The sequence below is a fragment of the Oncorhynchus kisutch genome, unplaced genomic scaffold (assembly GCF_002021735.2).
Source record: "Oncorhynchus kisutch isolate 150728-3 unplaced genomic scaffold, Okis_V2 scaffold1662, whole genome shotgun sequence".
NCBI lineage: Eukaryota > Metazoa > Chordata > Actinopteri > Salmoniformes > Salmonidae > Oncorhynchus > Oncorhynchus kisutch.
In genome coordinates, this window is record NW_022263607.1 from 32542 (window position 1) to 45722 (window position 13181).

The 13181-nt window shown below is 40.9% G+C and overlaps 14 non-coding genes across 14 annotated transcripts; all 14 read right to left on the reverse strand.

Moving 5' to 3' along the window:
• Positions 1-1610: 1610 nt before the first annotated feature.
• On the reverse strand, positions 1611-1683 carry trnav-cac (transfer RNA valine (anticodon CAC)). The gene has a single exon. It is a non-coding gene; the product is annotated as a tRNA-Val (tRNA).
• Positions 1684-2196: 513 nt separating this feature from the next.
• Positions 2197-2269, reverse strand: trnav-aac (transfer RNA valine (anticodon AAC)). The gene has a single exon. It is a non-coding gene; the product is annotated as a tRNA-Val (tRNA).
• A 1834-nt stretch (positions 2270-4103) lies between these two features.
• On the reverse strand, positions 4104-4176 carry trnav-cac (transfer RNA valine (anticodon CAC)). The gene has a single exon. It is a non-coding gene; the product is annotated as a tRNA-Val (tRNA).
• A 511-nt stretch (positions 4177-4687) lies between these two features.
• Positions 4688-4760, reverse strand: trnav-aac (transfer RNA valine (anticodon AAC)). Its single transcript has one exon. It is a non-coding gene; the product is annotated as a tRNA-Val (tRNA).
• A 588-nt stretch (positions 4761-5348) lies between these two features.
• On the reverse strand, positions 5349-5421 carry trnav-cac (transfer RNA valine (anticodon CAC)). The gene has a single exon. It is a non-coding gene; the product is annotated as a tRNA-Val (tRNA).
• A 513-nt stretch (positions 5422-5934) lies between these two features.
• On the reverse strand, positions 5935-6007 carry trnav-aac (transfer RNA valine (anticodon AAC)). The gene has a single exon. It is a non-coding gene; the product is annotated as a tRNA-Val (tRNA).
• Positions 6008-6592: 585 nt separating this feature from the next.
• trnav-cac (transfer RNA valine (anticodon CAC)) lies at positions 6593-6665 on the reverse strand. The gene has a single exon. It is a non-coding gene; the product is annotated as a tRNA-Val (tRNA).
• A 514-nt stretch (positions 6666-7179) lies between these two features.
• Positions 7180-7252, reverse strand: trnav-aac (transfer RNA valine (anticodon AAC)). Its single transcript has one exon. It is a non-coding gene; the product is annotated as a tRNA-Val (tRNA).
• A 586-nt stretch (positions 7253-7838) lies between these two features.
• Positions 7839-7910, reverse strand: trnav-cac (transfer RNA valine (anticodon CAC)). The gene has a single exon. It is a non-coding gene; the product is annotated as a tRNA-Val (tRNA).
• A 510-nt stretch (positions 7911-8420) lies between these two features.
• On the reverse strand, positions 8421-8493 carry trnav-aac (transfer RNA valine (anticodon AAC)). Its single transcript has one exon. It is a non-coding gene; the product is annotated as a tRNA-Val (tRNA).
• A 590-nt stretch (positions 8494-9083) lies between these two features.
• trnav-cac (transfer RNA valine (anticodon CAC)) lies at positions 9084-9156 on the reverse strand. Its single transcript has one exon. It is a non-coding gene; the product is annotated as a tRNA-Val (tRNA).
• A 1779-nt stretch (positions 9157-10935) lies between these two features.
• Positions 10936-11008, reverse strand: trnav-aac (transfer RNA valine (anticodon AAC)). The gene has a single exon. It is a non-coding gene; the product is annotated as a tRNA-Val (tRNA).
• Positions 11009-11596: 588 nt separating this feature from the next.
• On the reverse strand, positions 11597-11669 carry trnav-uac (transfer RNA valine (anticodon UAC)). Its single transcript has one exon. It is a non-coding gene; the product is annotated as a tRNA-Val (tRNA).
• Positions 11670-12838: 1169 nt separating this feature from the next.
• On the reverse strand, positions 12839-12911 carry trnav-cac (transfer RNA valine (anticodon CAC)). The gene has a single exon. It is a non-coding gene; the product is annotated as a tRNA-Val (tRNA).
• Positions 12912-13181: the final 270 nt, after the last annotated feature.

The window sequence follows — 13181 nt, forward strand, 5'->3', positions numbered from 1 at the left end:
GCTGCAGAAATGACCAATCATTTGAATTTACCACAGGTGGACTCCAATCAAGTTAAAGAAATATCTAAGGATGATCAATGGAAACAGGATGGACCTGAGCTCAATTTCCAGCCTCATAGCAAAGGGTCTGAAAACGTATGTAAATAAGTTTTTTTTTAAATATTTTTTTCATTAATAAAAACTATATGTTATCGCTTTGTCATTATGGGGTATTGTGTATAGTACCCATTAAAAACTAGCGGTCACATCAAGCAGCTGTAATGACAGAAAATAATCTAGGTAGACTGCAAGGTTTAGACAAAACTCAACTGTTTCAAACCAAATGCTAGCCTCTGGGCATTGGGAAATATTGAATATTACGAAATGTTTCCGCACGGTTTCGAACCGGGGACCTTTCGCGTGTGAGGTGAACGTGATAACCACGACACTACAGAAACCTAATGTGTGCAAAACTAAGGGTGTGACTGACTTTCGCGTGTGAGGCGAACGTGATAACCACTACACTACTGAAACTACAATACAAAAAGAGGAAGTCGTGGAAAATATTAGGAATGCCCACAAGTCTACCTCACATAATATCCCAAATTGAGTACCACAGAAAGAGCCATAATACCCATTAAAAACTAGCGGTCAAACAGGAAAATGGTTCCAATCGTTTTTCCACCATTCATATTCCCCACGGGGGATTTTAAAAACACTTGAAATAAGGGCTGTGTTTCTTGTCAGCTTACCCTGGCATGGTAAACTATTTGAATCATTATGGACCTCAGACCACACGTAGCAGGAATGTATTCAGAGCGCCCAAGCTAGCCACACATGCAGAGTGCGTTACGCGACTAAAAAAGGTATGTCTGAATAGCAAATATTGAGAAGTGCGAAGGAAAAGCATGAATTCCGAAATTGGGACCAAGTCCTAAGTGAATAGGCTTACTGTCCAATTTTTTAAAATATGTTTCAGCCCAGTCTCGAACCGGGGACCTGTCACGTGTTAAGCAAACGTGATAACCACTACACTACGGAAACCTAATGAGTGGAGTTCAAAGGGTGTGACTGACTTTGGCTCGGTGGGACATTTATCGCTCTCAGAACCTAATGAAATCAGAAATTACTTAGTCCATTAATTAAGCAATAAGGCTTGAGAAGCCGGGAATTATTGTGTGCCGCCGGCTCTTGGAAGAGGCTTGGTGGTTCAAAACTTCTTCCATTTAAGAGTGATGGAAGCCACTGTGTTCTTGGGTACCTTCAATGCTGCAGAAATGACCAATCATTTGAATTTACCACAGGTGGACTCCAATCAAGTTAAAGAAATATCTAAGGATGATCAATGGAAACAGGATGGACCTGAGCTCAATTTCCAGCCTCATAGCAAAGGGTCTGAAAACGTATGTAAATACGTTTTTTTTAAATATTTTTTTCATTAATAAAAACTATATGTTATCGCTTTGTCATTATGGGGTATTGTGTATAGTACCCATTAACAACTAGCGGTCACATCAAGCAGCTGTAATGACAGAAAATAATCTAGGTAGACTGCAAGGTTTAGACAAAACTCAACTGTTTCAAACCAAATGCTAGCCTCTGGGCATTGGGAAATATTGAATATTATAAAATGTTTCCGCACGGTTTCGATCCGGGGACCTTTCGCGTGTGAGGCGAATGTGATAACCACTACACTACGGAAACCTAATGTGTGGAAAACTAAGGGTGTGACTGACTTTTGCGTGTGAGGCGAACGTGATAACCACTACATTACTGAAACTACAATACAAAAAGAGGAAGTCGTGGAAAATATTAGGAATGCCCACAAGTCTACCTCACATAATATCCCAAATTGAGTACCACAGAAAGAGCCATAATACCCATTAAAAACTAGCGGTCAAACAGGAAAATGGTTCCAATCGTTTTTCCACCATTCATATTCCCCACGGGGGATTTTAAAAACACTTGATATAAGGGCTGTGTTTCTTGTCAGCTTACCCTGGCATGGTAAACTATTTGAATCATTATGGACCTCAGACCACACGTAGCAGGAATGTATTCAGAGCGCCCAAGCTAGCCACACATGCAGACTGCGTTACGCGACTAAAAAAGGTATGTCTGAATAGCAAATATTGAGAAGTGCGAAGGAAAAGCATGAATTCCGAAATTGGGACCGAGTCCTAAGTGAATAGGCTTACTGACCAATTTTTTTAAATATGTTTCCGCCCGGTCTCGAACCGGGGACCTTTCACGTGTTAAGCGAACGTGATAACCACTACACTACAGAAACCTAATGAGAGGATTTCAAAGGGTGTGACTGACTTTGGCTGGGTGGGACATTTATAGCTCTCAGAACCTAATGAAATCAGAAATTACTTAGTCCATTAATTAAGCAATAAGGCTTGAGAAGCCGGGAATTATTGTGTGCCGCCGGCTCTTGGAAGAGGCTTGGTGGTTCAAAACTTCTTCCATTTAAGAGTGATGGAAGCCACTGTGTTCTTGGGTACCTTCAATGCTGCAGAAATGACCAATCATTTGAATTTACCACAGGTGGACTCCAATCAAGTTAAAGAAATATCTAAGGATGATCAATGGAAACAGGATGGACCTGAGCTCAATTTCCAGCCTCATAGCAAAGGGTCTGAAAACGTATGTAAATAAGTTTTTTTTTAAATATTTTTTTCATTAATAAAAACTATATGTTATCGCTTTGTCATTATGGGGTATTGTGTATAGTACCCATTAAAAACTAGCGGTCACATCAAGCAGCTGTAATGACAGAAAATAATCTAGGTAGACTGCAAGGTTTAGACAAAACTCAACTGTTTCAAACCAAATGCTAGCCTCTGGGCATTGGGAAATATTGAATATTACGAAATGTTTCCGCACGGTTTCGAACCGGGGACCTTTCGCGTGTGAGGTGAACGTGATAACCACTACACTACAGAAACCTAATGTGTGCAAAACTAAGGGTGTGACTGACTTTCGCGTGTGAGGCGAACGTGATAACCACTACACTACTGAAACTACAATACAAAAAGAGGAAGTCGTGGAAAATATTAGGAATGCCCACAAGTCTACCTCACATAATATCCCAAATTGAGTACCACAGAAAGAGCCATAATACCCATTAAAAACTAGCGGTCAAACAGGAAAATGGTTCCAATCGTTTTTCCACCATTCATATTCCCCACGGGGGATTTTAAAAACACTTGAAATAAGGGCTGTGTTTCTTGTCAGCTTACCCTGGCATGGTAAACTATTTGAATCATTATGGACCTCAGACCACACGTAGCAGGAATGTATTCAGAGCGCCCAAGCTAGCCACACATGCAGAGTGCGTTACGCGACTAAAAAAGGTATGTCTGAATAGCAAATATTGAGAAGTGCGAAGGAAAAGCATGAATTCCGAAATTGGGACCAAGTCCTAAGTGAATAGGCTTACTGTCCAATTTTTTAAAATATGTTTCAGCCCAGTCTCGAACCGGGGACCTGTCACGTGTTAAGCAAACGTGATAACCACTACACTACGGAAACCTAATGAGTGGAGTTCAAAGGGTGTGACTGACTTTGGCTCGGTGGGACATTTATCGCTCTCAGAACCTAATGAAATCAGAAATTACTTAGTCCATTAATTAAGCAATAAGGCTTGAGAAGCCGGGAATTATTGTGTGCCGCCGGCTCTTGGAAGAGGCTTGGTGGTTCAAAACTTCTTCCATTTAAGAGTGATGGAAGCCACTGTGTTCTTGGGTACCTTCAATGCTGCAGAAATGACCAATCATTTGAATTTACCACAGGTGGACTCCAATCAAGTTAAAGAAATATCTAAGGATGATCAATGGAAACAGGATGGACCTGAGCTCAATTTCCAGCCTCATAGCAAAGGGTCTGAAAACGTATGTAAATAAGTTTTTTTTAAATATTTTTTTCATTAATAAAAACTATATGTTATCGCTTTGTCATTATGGGGTATTGTGTATAGTACCCATTAACAACTAGCGGTCACATCAAGCAGCTGTAATGACAGAAAATAATCTAGGTAGACTGCAAGGTTTAGACAAAACTCAACTGTTTCAAACCAAATGCTAGCCTCTGGGCATTGGGAAATATTGAATATTACAAAATGTTTCCGCACGGTTTCGAACCGGGGACCTTTCGCGTGTGAGGCGAATGTGATAACCACTACACTACGGAAACCTAATGTGTGGAAAACTAAGGGTGTGACTGACTTTCGCGTGTGAGGCGAACGTGATAACCACTACACTACTGAAACTACAATACAAAAAGAGGAAGTCGTGGAAAATATTAGGAATGCCCACAAGTCTACCTCACATAATATCCCAAATTGAGTACCACAGAAAGAGCCATAATACCCATTAAAAACTAGCGGTCAAACAGGAAAATGGTTCCAATCGTTTTTCCACCATTCATATTCCCCACGGGGGATTTTAAAAACACTTGAATAAGGGCTGTGTTTCTTGTCAGCTTACCCTGGCATGGTAAACTATTTGAATCATTATGGACCTCAGACCACACGTAGCAGGAATGTATTCAGAGCGCCCAAGCTAGCCACACATGCAGAGTGCGTTACGCGACTAAAAAAGGTATGTCTGAATAGCAAATATTGAGAAGTGCGAAGGAAAAGCATGAATTCCGAAATTGGGACCGAGTCCTAAGTGAATAGGCTTACTGTCCAATTTTTTAAATATGTTTCCGCCCGGTCTCGAACCGGGGACCTTTCGCGTGTTAAGCGAACGTGATAACCACTACACTACAGAAACCTAATGAGAGGAATTCAAAGGGTGTGACTGACTTTGGCTGGGTGGGACATTTATCGCTCTCAGAACCTAATGAAATCAGAAATTACTTAGTCCATTAATTAAGCAATAAGGCTTGAGAAGCCGGGAATTATTGTGTGCCGCCGGCTCTTGGAAGAGGCTTGGTGGTTCAAAACTTCTTCCATTTAAGAGTGATGGAAGCCACTGTGTTCTTGGGTACCTTCAATGCTGCAGAAATGACCAATCATTTGAATTTACCACAGGTGGACTCCAATCAAGTTAAAGAAATATCTAAGGATGATCAATGGAAACAGGATGGACCTGAGCTCAATTTCCAGCCTCATAGCAAAGGGTCTGAAAACGTATGTAAATAAGTTTTTTTTTAAATATTTTTTTCATTAATAAAAACTATATGTTATCGCTTTGTCATTATGGGGTATTGTGTATAGTACCCATTAAAAACTAGCGGTCACATCAAGCAGCTGTAATGACAGAAAATAATCTAGGTAGACTGCAAGGTTTAGACAAAACTCAACTGTTTCAAACCAAATGCTAGCCTCTGGGCATTGGGAAATATTGAATATTACAAAATGTTTCCGCACGGTTTCGAACCGGGGACCTTTCGCGTGTGAGGCGAACGTGATAACCACTACACTACGGAAACCTAATGTGTGGAAAACTAAGGGTGTGACTGACTTTCGCGTGTGAGGCGAACGTGATAACCACTACACTACTGAAACTACAATACAAAAAGAGGAAGTCGTGGAAAATATTAGGAATGCCCACAAGTCTACCTCACATAATATCCCAAATTGAGTACCACAGAAAGAGCCATAATACCCATTAAAAACTAGCGGTCAAACAGGAAAATGGTTCCAATCGTTTTTCCACCATTCATATTCCCCACGGGGGATTTTAAAAACACTTGAAATAAGGGCTGTGTTTCTTGTCAGCTTACCCTGGCATGGTAAACTATTTGAATCATTATGGACCTCAGACCACACGTAGCAGGAATGTATTCAGAGCGCCCAAGCTAGCCACACATGCAGAGTGCGTTACGCGACTAAAAAAGGTATGTCTGAATAGCAAATATTGAGAAGTGCGAAGGAAAAGCATGAATTCCGAAATTGGGACCGAGTCCTAAGTGAATAGGCTTACTGTCCAATTTTTTAAAATATGTTTCCGCCCGGTCTCGAACCGGGGACCTTTCGCGTGTTAAGCGAACGTGATAACCACTACACTACAGAAACCTAATGAGTGGAATTCAAAGGGTGTGACTGACTTTGGCTGGGTGGGACATTTATCGCTCTCAGAACCTAATGAAATCAGAAATTACTTAGTCCATTAATTAAGCAATAAGGCTTGAGAAGCCGGGAATTATTGTGTGCCGCCGGCTCTTGGAAGAGGCTTGGTGGTTCAAAACTTCTTCCATTTAAGAGTGATGGAAGCCACTGTGTTCTTGGGTACCTTCAATGCTGCAGAAATGACCAATCATTTGAATTTACCACAGGTGGACTCCAATCAAGTTAAAGAAATATCTAAGGATGATCAATGGAAACAGGATGGACCTGAGCTCAATTTCCAGCCTCATAGCAAAGGGTCTGAAAACGTATGTAAATAAGTTTTTTTAAATATTTTTTCATTAATAAAAACTATATGTTATCGCTTTGTCATTATGGGGTATTGTGTATAGTACCCATTAAAAACTAGCGGTCACATCAAGCAGCTGTAATGACAGAAAATAATCTAGGTAGACTGCAAGGTTTAGACAAAACTCAACTGTTTCAAACCAAATGCTAGCCTCTGGGCATTGGGAAATATTGAATATTACAAAATGTTTCCGCACGGTTTCGAACCGGGGACCTTTCGCGTGTGAGGCGAACGTGATAACCACTACACTACGGAAACCTAATGTGTGGAAAACTAAGGGTGTGACTGACTTTCGCGTGTGAGGCGAACGTGATAACCACTACACTACTGAAACTACAATACAAAAAGAGGAAGTCGTGGAAAATATTAGGAATGCCCACAAGTCTACCTCACATAATATCCCAAATTGAGTACCACAGAAAGAGCCATAATACCCATTAAAAACTAGCGGTCAAACAGGAAAATGGTTCCAATCGTTTTTCCACCATTCATATTCCCCACGGGGGATTTTAAAAACACTTGAAATAAGGGCTGTGTTTCTTGTCAGCTTACCCTGGCATGGTAAACTATTTGAATCATTATGGACCTCAGACCACACGTAGCAGGAATGTATTCAGAGCGCCCAAGCTAGCCACACATGCAGAGTGCGTTACGCGACTAAAAAAGGTATGTCTGAATAGCAAATATTGAGAAGTGCGAAGGAAAAGCATGAATTCCCGAAATTGGGACCGAGTCCTAAGTGAATAGGCTTACTGTCCAATTTTTTAAAATATGTTTCCGCCCGGTCTCGAACCGGGGACCTTTCGCGTGTTAAGCGAACGTGATAACCACTACACTACAGAAACCTAATGAGTGGAATTCAAAGGGTGTGACTGACTTTGGCTGGGTGGGACATTTATCGCTCTCAGAACCTAATGAAATCAGAAATTACTTAGTCCATTAATTAAGCAATAAGGCTTGAGAAGCCGGGAATTATTGTGTGCCGCCGGCTCTTGGAAGAGGCTTGGTGGTTCAAAACTTCTTCCATTTAAGAGTGATGGAAGCCACTGTGTTCTTGGGTACCTTCAATGCTGCAGAAATGACCAATCATTTGAATTTACCACAGGTGGACTCCAATCAAGTTAAAGAAATATCTAAGGATGATCAATGGAAACAGGATGGACCTGAGCTCAATTTCCAGCCTCATAGCAAAGGGTCTGAAAACGTATGTAAATAAGTTTTTTTTAAATATTTTTTTCATTAATAAAAACTATATGTTATCGCTTTGTCATTATGGGTATTGTGTATAGTACCCATTAAAAACTAGCGGTCACATCAAGCAGCTGTAATGACAGAAAATAATCTAGGTAGACTGCAAGGTTTAGACAAAACTCAACTGTTTCAAACCAAATGCTAGCCTCTGGGCATTGGGAAATATTGAATATTACAAAATGTTTCCGCACGGTTTCGAACCGGGACCTTTCGCGTGTGAGGCGAACGTGATAACCACTACACTACGGAAACCTAATGTGTGGAAAACTAAGGGTGTGACTGACTTCGCGTGTGAGGCGAACGTGATAACCACTACACTACTGAAACTACAATACAAAAAGAGGAAGTCGTGGAAAATATTAGGAATGCCCACAAGTCTACCTCACATAATATCCCAAATTGAGTACCACAGAAGAGCCATAATACCCATTAAAACTAGCGGTCAAACAGGAAAATGGTTCCAATCGTTTTTCCACCATTCATATTCCCCACGGGGGATTTTAAAAACACTTGAAATAAGGGCTGTGTTTCTTGTCAGCTTACCCTGGCATGGTAAACTATTTGAATCATTATGGACCTCAGACCACACGTAGCAGGATGTATTCAGAGCGCCCAAGCTAGCCACACATGCAGAGTGCGTTACGCGACTAAAAAAGGTATGTCTGAATAGCAAATATTGAGAAGTGCGAAGGAAAAGCATGAATTCCGAAATTGGGACCGAGTCCTAAGTGAATAGGCTTACTGTCCAATTTTTTTAAAATATGTTTCCGCCCGGTCTCGAACCGGGGACCTTTCGCGTGTTAAGCGAACGTGATAACCACTACACTACAGAAACCTAATGAGAGGAATTCAAAGGGTGTGACTGACTTTGGCTGGGTGGGACATTTATCGCTCTCAGAACCTAATGAAATCAGAAATTACTTAGTCCATTAATTAAGCAATAAGGCTTGAGAAGCCGGGAATTATTGTGTGCCGCCGGCTCTTGGAAGAGGCTTGGATGGTTTCAAAACTTCTTCCATTAAGAGTGATGGAAGCCACTGTGTTCTGGGGTACCTTCAATGCTGGCAGCAATGACCAATCATTTGAATTTACCACAGGTGGACTCCAATCAAGTTAAAGAAATATCTAAGGATGATCAATGGAAACAGGATGGACCTGAGCTCAATTTCCAGCCTCATAGCAAAGGGTCTGAAAACGTATGTAAATAAGTTTTTTTTTAAATATTTTTTTCATTAATAAAAACTATATGTTATCGCTTTGTCATTATGGGGTATTGTGTATAGTACCCATTAACAACTAGCGGTCACATCAAGCAGCTGTAATGACAGAAAATAATCTAGGTAGACTGCAAGGTTTAGACAAAACTCAACTGTTTCAAACCAAATGCTAGCCTCTGGGCATTGGGAAATATTGAATATTACAAAATGTTTCCGCACGGTTTCGAACCGGGGACCTTTCGCGTGTGAGGCGAACGTGATAACCACTACACTACGGAAACCTAATGTGTGGAAAACTAAGGGTGTGACTGACTTTCGCGTGTGAGGCGAACGTGATAACCACTACACTACTGAAACTACAATACAAAAAGAGGAAGTCGTGGAAAATATTAGGAATGCCCACAAGTCTACCTCACATAATATCCCAAATTGAGTACCACGAAAAAGAGCCATAATACCCATTAAAAACTAGCGGTCAAACAGGAAAATTGTTCCAATCGTTTTCCACCATTCATGATCCCCACGGGGGATTTTAAAAACACTTGAAATAGGGCTGTGTTTTCTTGTCAGCTTACCCTGGCATGGTAAACTATTTGAATCATTATGGACCTCAGACCACGACGTAGCAGGAATGTATTCAGAGAGCGCCCAAGCTAGCCACACATGCAGAGTGCGTTACGCGACTAAAAAAGGTATGTCTGAATAGCAAATATTGAGAAGTGCGAAGGAAAAGCATGAATTCCGAAATTGGGACCGAGTCCTAAGTGAATAGGCTTACTGTCCAATTTTTTAAAATATCTTTCCGCCCGGTTTCGAACAGGGGACCTTTCGCGTGTTAAGCGAACGTGATAACCACTACACTACGGAAACCTAATGAGTGGAATTCAAAGGGTGTGACTGACTTTGGCTGGGTGGGACATTTATCGCTCGCAGAACCTAATGAAATCAGAAATTACTTAGTCCATTAATTAAGCAATAAGGCTTGAGAAGCCGGGAATTATTGTGTGCCGCCGGCTCTTGGAAGAGGCTTGGTGGTTCAAACTTCTTCCATTTAAGAGTGATGGAAGCCACTGTGTTCTTGGGTACCTTCAATGCTGCAGAAATGACCAATCATTTGAATTTACCACAGGTGGACTCCAATCAAGTTAAAGAAATATCTAAGGATGATCAATGGAAACAGGATGGACCTGAGCTCAATTTCCAGCCTCATATCAAAGGGTCTGAAAACATATGTAAATAAGTATTTTTTTAAATATTTTTTTCATTAATAAAACTATATGTTATCGCTTTGTCATTATGGGGTATTGTGTATAGTACCCATTAAAAACTAGCGGTCACATCAAGCAGCTGTAATGACAGAAAATAATCTAGGTAGACTGCAAGGTTTAGCCCAAAACTCAACTGTTTCAAGCCAAATGCTAGCCGCTCTGGGCATTGGGAAGTATTGAATATTACAAATGTTTCCGCAAGGGTTTCGAACCAGGGACCTTTCGCGTGTGAGGGGAATGTGATAACCCACTACACTACGGAAACCTATGTGTAGAAAAGCTAAGGGTGTGACCTGACCTTTCGCGTGTGAGGCGAACGTGATAACCACTAGCACTACTGAAAACGTACAATACAAAAAGAGGAAGTGGTGGCAAATAATAGGAATGCAACGAATTCTAACCACAGATAATATCCCAAAGTTCAGTACCACAGAAATAGCCATAATACCCGATTAAAAAACTAGCGGTCAAACAGGAAAAATGGTTCCAATCGTTTTTCCACAATTCATATTCCCCACGGGGGATTTTAAAAACACTTGAAATAAGGGCTGTGTTTCTTGTCGCTTACCCTGGCATGGTAACTATTTGAATCATTATTGGACCTCAGACCATACATAGCAGGAATGTATTCAGAGGGCCCAAGCTAGCCACCATGCAGATTGCGTACGCGACTAAAAAAGGTATGTCTGAATAGCAAATATTGAGAGGTGCGAAGAAAAGGCAAGCATGGAATTCCGAAACTTGGGACCGAAGTCCTAAGTGAATAGGCTTCTGTCCAATTTTTATAACATATGTTTCCGCCCGGTCTCGAACCGGGGACCTTTCGCGTGTTAAGCGAACGTGATAACCACTACACTACAGAAACCTAATGAGTGGAATTCAAAGGGGTGTGAGTGACTTTGGCTGGGTGGGACATTTATCGCTCTCAGAACGTAATGAAATCAGAAATTACTTAGTCCATTAATTAAGCAATAAGGCTTGAGAAGCCGGGAATTATTGTGTGCCGCCGGCTCTTGGAAGAGGCTTGGTGGTTCAAAACTTCTTCCATTTAAGAGTGATGGAAGCCACTGTGTTCTTGGGTACCTTCAATGCTGCAGAAATGACCAATCATTTGAATTTACCACAGGTGGACTCCAATCAAGTTAAAGAAATATCTAAGGATGATCAATGGAAACAGGATGGACCTGAGCTCAATTTCCAGCCTCATAGCAAAGGGTCTGAAAACGTATGTAAATACGTTTATTTTTAAATATTTTTTCATTAATAAAAACTATATGTTATCGCTTTGTCATTATGGGGTATTGTGTATAGTACCCATTAAAAACTAGCGGTCACATCAAGCAGCTGTAATGACAGAAAATAATCTAGGCAGACTGCAAGGTTTAGACAAAACTCAACTGTTTCAAACCAAATGCTAGCCTCTGGGCAGTGGGAAATATTGAATATTACAAAATGTTTCCGCACGGTTTCGAACCAGGGACCTTTCGCGTGTAAGGCGAATGTGATAACCACTACACTACGGAAACCTAATGTGTGGAAAACTAAGGGTGTGACTGACTTTCGCGTGTGAGGCGAACGTGATAACCACTACACTACTGAAACTACAATACAAAAAGAGGAAGTCGTGGAAAATATTAGGAATGCCCACAAGTCTACCTCACATAATATCCCAAATTCAGTACCACAGAAAGAGCCATAATACCCATTAAAAACTAGCGGTCAAACAGGAAAATGGTTCCAATCGTTTTTCCACCATTCATATTCCCCACGGGGGATTTTAAAAACACTTGAAATAAGGGCTGTGTTTCTTGTCAGCTTACCCTGGCATGGTAAACTATTTGAATCATTATGGACCTCAGACCACACGTAGCAGGAATATATTCAGAGCGCCAAGCTAGCCACACATGCAGAGTGCGTTACGCGACTAAAAAAGGTATGTCTGAATAGCAAATATTGAGAAGTGCGAAGGAAAAGCATGAATTCCGAAATTGGGACCGAGTCCTAAGTGAATAGGCTTACTGTCCAATTTTTTTAAATATGTTTCCGCCCGGTCTCGAACTGGGGACCTTTCGCGTGTTAAGCGAACGTGATAACCACTACACTACCGAAACCTAATGAGTTGAATTCAAAGGGTGTGACTGACTTTGGCTGGGTGGGACATTTATCGCTCTCAGAACGTAATGAAATCAGAAATTACTTAGTCCATTAATTAAGCAATAAGGCTTGAGAAGCCGGGAATTATTGTGTGCCGCCGGCTCTTGGAAGAGGCTTGGTGGTTCAAAACTTCTTCCATTTAAGAGTGATGGAAGCCACTGTGTTCTTGGGTACCTTCATGCTGCAGAAATGACCAATCATTTGAATTTACCACAGGTGGACTCCAATCAAGTTAAAGAAATATCTAAGGATGATCAATGGAAACAGGATGGACCTGAGCTCAATTTCCAGCCTCATAGCAAAGGGTCTGAAAACGTATGTAAATAAGTTTTTTTTAAATATTTTTTCATTAATAAAAATTATATGTTATCGCTTTGTCATTATGGGGTATTGTGTATAGTACCCATTAAAAACTAGCGGTCACATCAAGCAGCTGTAATGACAGAAAATAATCTAGGTAGACTGCAAGGTTTAGACAAAACTCAACTGTTTTAAACCAAATGCTAGCCTCTGGGCATTGGGAAATATTGAATATTACAAATGTTTCCGCATGGTTTCGAACCAGGGACCTTTCGCGTGTGAGGCGAATGTGATAACCACTACACTACAGAAACCTAATGTGTGGAAAATTAAGGTGTGACTGACTTTCGCGTGTGAGGTGTTAGTAATTTGGTATGTAGACGGACGAGTCGGTCAAGGATCGATTCAGACAAGGTGGTAAATTGTATGACAAGCTACAGTTTATTCAGAGTAAAGATATCTAGAACAGCGTAATTACGGCTCTCCCGCTGGTTCGTACGGAAGCGCAGACGAAGAAGAGGCCGTTACAATCAGTACACCACTATTATATAGAAAAGAAAGTAGGTGATTCTGGAAGATCGGAT